We start from the raw sequence: 6,682 nt of genomic DNA, 5'->3' as shown, positions 1-6,682 counted from the left end.
AAAAGTGGCAGAAAAGGAGCAGGGACATAGTGAAGGAGGAGAGGAGTTTAGGAGGGATCATATGCTTTCTCGTGATTTGCAGATATCATGTGATGGCATAGCTATCCTTGCAAAACAGGTGCAAGGTTAGGAGGCAAGATATAGCTAATCATATTCCAGTAATATCCAGGTAAGATTATTACAATGTGTTGTATCTGCAATTGCTTTTGAAGACTTGTACACCTTGGCTGCCATATTATGTACCAGCTGAAGTTGATGCAGTTGATGAATCTGTCATTCAGGACATAATATTCCTGTCTTAAAATACTTCCACGGGCTTCCAGTTTGTTTCTGGGTACAATTCAAAGAACTGTCTTTGATGTATAAAGTTCTAAACAACTGCAACCAGGGCATTTGAAATGTTGCCTGCCCACCCTCTGAGGCCCACCTTCAGAGGTGGGTGGTGACCAGGGATAGGGCCTTTTAAGTTGTGGTGCCTTGGTTGTGGAACATCTCCCCCAGACAGCTTAATCCTCCAGCGCCAAGTAAAAAAAAAGTTTCATTTGCCCAACCAATTGACTATTATGCTTCTACTGCTTTTTGGGGTCTATTCGTTTATTTGAAGAGTTTTTACTTGTTTTCCTGGTAGAATTTTGCATTTTATGGGTTGGATCTAGACAGGCAGCACAATCGAAACGATTGGAAGCCATCACATTTTATGGCCAGGGTCAAGTATGCCAATGTATGCCACACTGTGCCTGAACCTGGCCACCATTTTGCCAGTGTAACTTCTGCTGGGTTGCTAGGTCATGTGACTGAGCTGAACAGACCTTGGAATAAGGGTCAGCCTCCCCCTGCTAGGGCTTACCCCAACCTCAACTCAGCCAGCTTCAGCTGAACTCTGACTAAATCCCGACTGACCTTGGATGGAGTACTTCAACTGGTGTATTTCCAGCTGAGCTGGTATGTTGAACTTCAGCAAATGTAGCCACAGCTGAGTGCAAGCTCACTTGGAAACCCAGCTATTCCAGACACCAAACCCTGGCAGATCTAGGGTGCAGATTTCTCCCTAGGTTAGTTGAAATCAATGGGATTTGGTTTTAAGTTCAACTAACTACCTGGATCCAACGCTGTGTTTAAATGTATTAATTATGCAAACAACGTTGAAGACTTATTGCATGGAATGGTGAGATACAAATATTTTAAGTAGGTTAATAAATCAGTTAAAACATGCCCACTGAAGTCAGTGGGCAACACTCAACCATTGATACCTGTCACCTCCTTTTGCCCAGCGCAGTTGCATAACTCCTGTGATGTGTGGAACAATCACTTGCTTTCCCTGTCCCATCCCCACCCCAGAATTCTTCCACGGGAACTTCACTTGTCAGTTGTCACATCCTGGATCACATCTATCGTATGATGATGGCTTCAATCTTGGATGTCAGTGGAATTATTGAAGATAAATCAAGTTATTACCATCTCAGTATCTCATCTCTAGTTTGGCCAAAGTTAATTCTTACTCATGTTCACATTTGCAGTGGAAAGGAATTATTCCAAGCAAACGACACCGCTGTGGTATTTGTGATGTTAAGGTAGTTTCGACCTGCCTACAGCTGTCAGAATCTGAGCCAAAGAAAGCAACTATATGAGGAACAAAGCACTTTTTGAGAAGGTGTCGTTTTCATGGCGGCACTTCTGAAAAAAACAACACATTAATTGGACACTGCAAAGCTAGACTAAATTAGACGCAGCAGCTGTGTTTTGGTTTGCAGACAGGTGTGCCTACAGGACTATATTCTCCCACTGAGCCTCTTCATTTGTCAACAGGCAAAATGCTGAAGGTATATATAAATGCACATACTTTGGTGAACATCTTTTAGGCTGCTCCTTCCCCGGTTTATGACTGTAAGGCAAAGTGTTATTGCAAGGCAAACCTGGGTTCTATGTACGTAATTTATGACGTAGTTTGGAATTGCTGTGGTTGGCATTATTGCGAGTCTGCAAATAATTTCTGGGCTTCTGATTTCCCCCCTGGCAGTTTGCTAAATAAGTTTGGCTGGGAGAATGCTAAGCTGTTTGCTCAAAAGCACCATCCTCACTGGTGCTTCAATAACAAAAATAAAATAAAAATAATAGTAGTTATTATTTGGTTATTGGTTTGTTTTTGGTTGGTTATGTATTTTGTATCCTTATTTTGTATTTTTCTGTTGTGAACCAGCCTGGGATCTTTGAATAAAGGACGGTATACAAATTAAAAGACAGACAGACAAGCAGATAGAAAATTAGTGATTTCTATCAACCACATCTCTGGGACAGGCAACTTTCATTTTGATCCCTGAGGAGGTGAATTGAAGCCAACAAGTCAATACCAGAAACAGGGGGAATCCAAGTCACTGACATTTGTATGGGAAAGAGATAACAGCAAATTTTAGAATTCTAGGAGGGAGGAAAGGAATATGGTCTGAACACCAGGTTCCTGGCCATTATTGGGACTGGTGGCTGTGAACAGGGTTAGCCATTTGTTCTATTCTCTACCCTACTTCAGGTGTTCCTCGTGTGAAGAGGAAACTGCTGCAGGGCCGTACACTTAGCCCCACCCCAAAGTCACATCGAATATACATAAGTCTATTTTGCATAACTCTCTCTCTCCATCTTGGAAACCTGATGCGATATAATGCAAGATGTGTATACTTCAAGTAGTTGTATAGAAATGGAATTTTTGTCACGCAGGGCAAGAGACATTCCCTCATCTACAGGATGTTTTCTTTTCAACTGAAAATTTTTACTGCATATTTATTAAAGAAATTAAAAATAAGAAACAAAAACACAAAAGGGGGAAAGCAAAACAACAGTAACAAAGAATTGTCAGCCCACATCCACAACAGACACCAATAGATCCATCTTAATTTACACATACAGGTTGATATATTCCATCCAAATGTCCAAATAGGTATCCAGTTGAAGCTGGTGTTTATAGGAAGTATGTGGCAAGGGCATTAAGTTCTTCAGGCTGTTGCGTTATAGATGGAGGGTATTTATACTTCCAGGCTCAAAGTATCAGTCCCTTGGCGACCATAAGGGCTTGTAAAAACCAATTTTTGCTGTCCCTCTTCTATGCTGAATTTCTCCCTTGTATTTATTAAAGGTGCAGAGATGCCTTATTGTCCTTTGCACATGGTCACCTTAAAATTTACCCATGTATTTGAAACATAATTAAGTTTTCCTCTCTTTCTGCTAATAAATGTATTTGACTGCCATGCACACTTTTCTCACCAAAGCACGTTCAAGGCTTGCAAAATAAACATGTCAAGGATTACGGTGCTATTACTTTAATGGGTTCTTCTGTCATGAACCTGCTGGTTTTCTGACTTCCTGGCTAAAATCTTGGTGTGAATATTGATTTGGGGCTGGTGATTATTGTAAATATTCCTTGGAAATGATTATTTAAACCTCAACCAGAATTCCTTTTAAATGATCTTTTTTATGCACTGTTAATTACTCCACATTACCAGCATGTGGCAGTGTTTTCTGTAGAAAAACAACCAATGACCTTCATAAAGCTGATATTCAGGAAAGGTGGCGTATAGTTTCAGAGTTTCTAGCACTAAAGACTAGTTTCATATTATTGAACATCCATCTTTGTACTCCAGATTTTGCGCTGGCTTGTTTGGGGACTGTATAACTGTTGTTTCTGTTAGCATTACCTTCTGTACTGAGCTCAGAAATACCTTTTCCATCTATCAACAAGAACATGAGAATGCTATGATGCAAAACTTTCTAACATATTATCCATTTCAAAATGGATGGTGAGAAGGAGGAGAATTTCTAATATCAAAACGCAAAATGAAACCATGGCTAATGGTTGCTAAAAAGATAGTTCAAAAGGATACGTTTGTTTGCTTAGTGTGTGACTAATTCTATTATTTGTGGCTTCAAAAGGTCAAGCGTACTTCTGTGAGAAACTCAAATAATCATTCCTCTTAGGATTGCAAAAAATGTGAAAACTGTACATTTGACTTGCTTCCAAAACTGTGTTCTGTTAACTATGTAGTTTAATCCCTTTCACTGCAATGAAGGTATACATAGATACTTATAAATGTGCTGTTATGTTTTATTGGGTGTTTCCCTGACTACTTTATTTACAGAAGGATTGAACTAGTATCTGCTGTCTAGAGCTGCAGTCCCAAGCTTGCTTGCTTATAAGTGAGCAGGGTTTTATAAGACATTCCTGAGCTCCAGCTAGCCTGGGAAATCACATTGTGATTCAGACATTATTCCAAATAATGACTAACAAAGTTTAATTGTGGGTTTTTGTAATGTTTCTGTTGACAAACCATAGTTACGTATTTGCATTCACCCTTCAAAGCTTCTTTGCATTTGAGACAGGTATGTTAAACAGGAAAGCAAAAGCAGAGAAGCAGTTCTGAAACATGCCTTGCCTGTACATTTTATGGCTCATATTATGGTTTGGTTCATAAGCTACATTCAGTACAGTCTGTGGTTTCAGGTGTCATGCAAACCATGGTTCATAGCTATGCAAACAAGCAACAAGTCTTAGACATATACATTATGTACCTTCTCCTGTCATGAGTGATGGTTCCCTTTTCTGGTCTGAGGCAAACCACAGGTTGCCATTTCATGTAAATTGGCAAAGTATAGCTTGCATTTGTCCTGAAAATCAGAACTCAACACTAGAATGAAACCATAGTTAGGGAAAGCACATACCATAGTTGCTGGTTCATAAAAAATAGGAAACAGGGAAGGATTTAGGGAATCACTGTGGGGTTGGGCAGTGAAATGAACAAATGTATGAACCAGAGGCTGTTTGTGCAGTCTCATACCACTGAAACAACAGGTTGGCATTTTCTCTCTATGATCTCCTTCTTGGAAGGGGGTGGATGCAGAATACCATTTACCTGGAGGCGAGAGGTAACCTTTCACCATATACATATGCACACTAGTTAAATGCTCACTTTTTTACATCTTCATATGATTTACTTCCTTTACCTCTACCGTTTCCTAGGGGTAAAGTGGTAGAGGAATATTCCTCATGTGCCATGTTTCTTTTTAGATTATAAGGACCGTGCCATTTTAATTTTTGTAAAATGGCTTGGCTGCAATCCCAACCTCACTTACCCAGGAGTAAGGAAGCAATAGGACTTCCTTTTGTCCTATTATGTCCTTCCTATTATGTCTTTTTAGCTAAACAACATATCAAACTGGTGATCTAGAACATCTTCTTGCCAAACGGCATTCTCCTGATTTCTTGATAGTTCAAGCTGCATTCTGAGGACTGGTAATGTTTTTCTCATTATTTGACATGATGCTACAGGTCACTGGTTATATGCATAGTTACATGTACTGTAATAAGTTTTCACTTGGTAAATAGCCATCTGTATTCACTCAGAGTATAAAACAGATGTGTAGTGACTGAAAATGATTACACCAAGCTATTTCACTTGTTTAATGTCAACAAATAGAGTTTTTGTCAGTTTATGTACTTAAGACAGGGAGCTACAGCCCATCCCAGCTCTCTGTGTAAATGTTTGCTACATGCACACATAATACGCATGTGAAATATTCTTAAGTGAACTGCACTCTGTACATGCCCAGATGATTTCTGCCCTTTAGTATTACTACTAATTTCCCAAGATGGAGCTATGTCATTGAAAAGAAATTCCCAGACGTCAGTCATGGCTCAAATCAAGCCTTTCAAGTAATTTCCCTTGGAACTGAGGGGACTTGTACCTAGATGAATGTACAACCAAGGATTGAGTGCAAGTAGTGTTCACTCTTTATTATAGCCTGATCCTGCACACATCTAAGTTCAATTGAAATCAATAGACTTATTTCCATGTAAATGTATTTTAGGGCCGGGTTGGGTGTTCCTGCTCTTTGGAGGACAACATTTTATGTGGGAATCCAATTTTACTGGCATAGAACAGCCAGCCTTTTGTCTGAACAACCAAGCTCCCACTTAAAAGGAATTCAAAGCAAGACTGATGATCTTGGTAACTATGACCTTTCTAACACAACCAACTGCATAATCTCTGTAACTACTCACTTTCAAATGAATAAGGGCTTTATGTCCTCTCTGCAGCTTTTTAATCTAAGGAAAGCAGAATTCATAGATTTTTTTAAAAAAAATGTGATCATGTTATACAAACATATGTTGATAATATTATTAGACATTAAAGTGAACAATGGAAAGTAGGAGAATTTTCAAACTTTCTTAAAATAAAAAATACATTTTAAAGTGAGTTGGCATGTATAACACCTGGCCACAGATTGAAAATATAAAAATTACTGAATCTTGTAAAAGTCATTTATTGTTTCTTTCTAGACTTGGCTCTGCCAGAAAGTAAATGTGGAAATCCTTCTGTGAATCTATACTATATCCCCCCCCCACCCATTATTGTCCACCAGCAAAGCTTTATTTTTATTTATTTATTGCAACTGAATGACACTCTCAGTGCAATCTTGTACATATCCCCACTAAGCCCCTTTGAACTCAACGTGCCTCACAGCATTCATATCGTCATGCTGTAGATGCCACAGTGTGTTGAAATTCCATGTTTGCTCTGTGTTGGTGCTTCAGTCCAAAAGGACAATAATAAATTCATCTTTTAGTCACAGGTGTGCCAACAAGTCCTGAAGCAGAGCCCAAGTTGTGTCAGTTCCTGATGGGTTTCATACAAATTAG

The sequence above is a fragment of the Podarcis bocagei genome (genome assembly GCF_964188305.1).
Source record: "Podarcis bocagei genome assembly, chromosome: 6".
In the NCBI taxonomy this organism is placed as follows: Eukaryota; Metazoa; Chordata; class Lepidosauria; order Squamata; family Lacertidae; genus Podarcis; species Podarcis bocagei.
Note: the sequence above shows the minus strand (reverse complement) of the source record.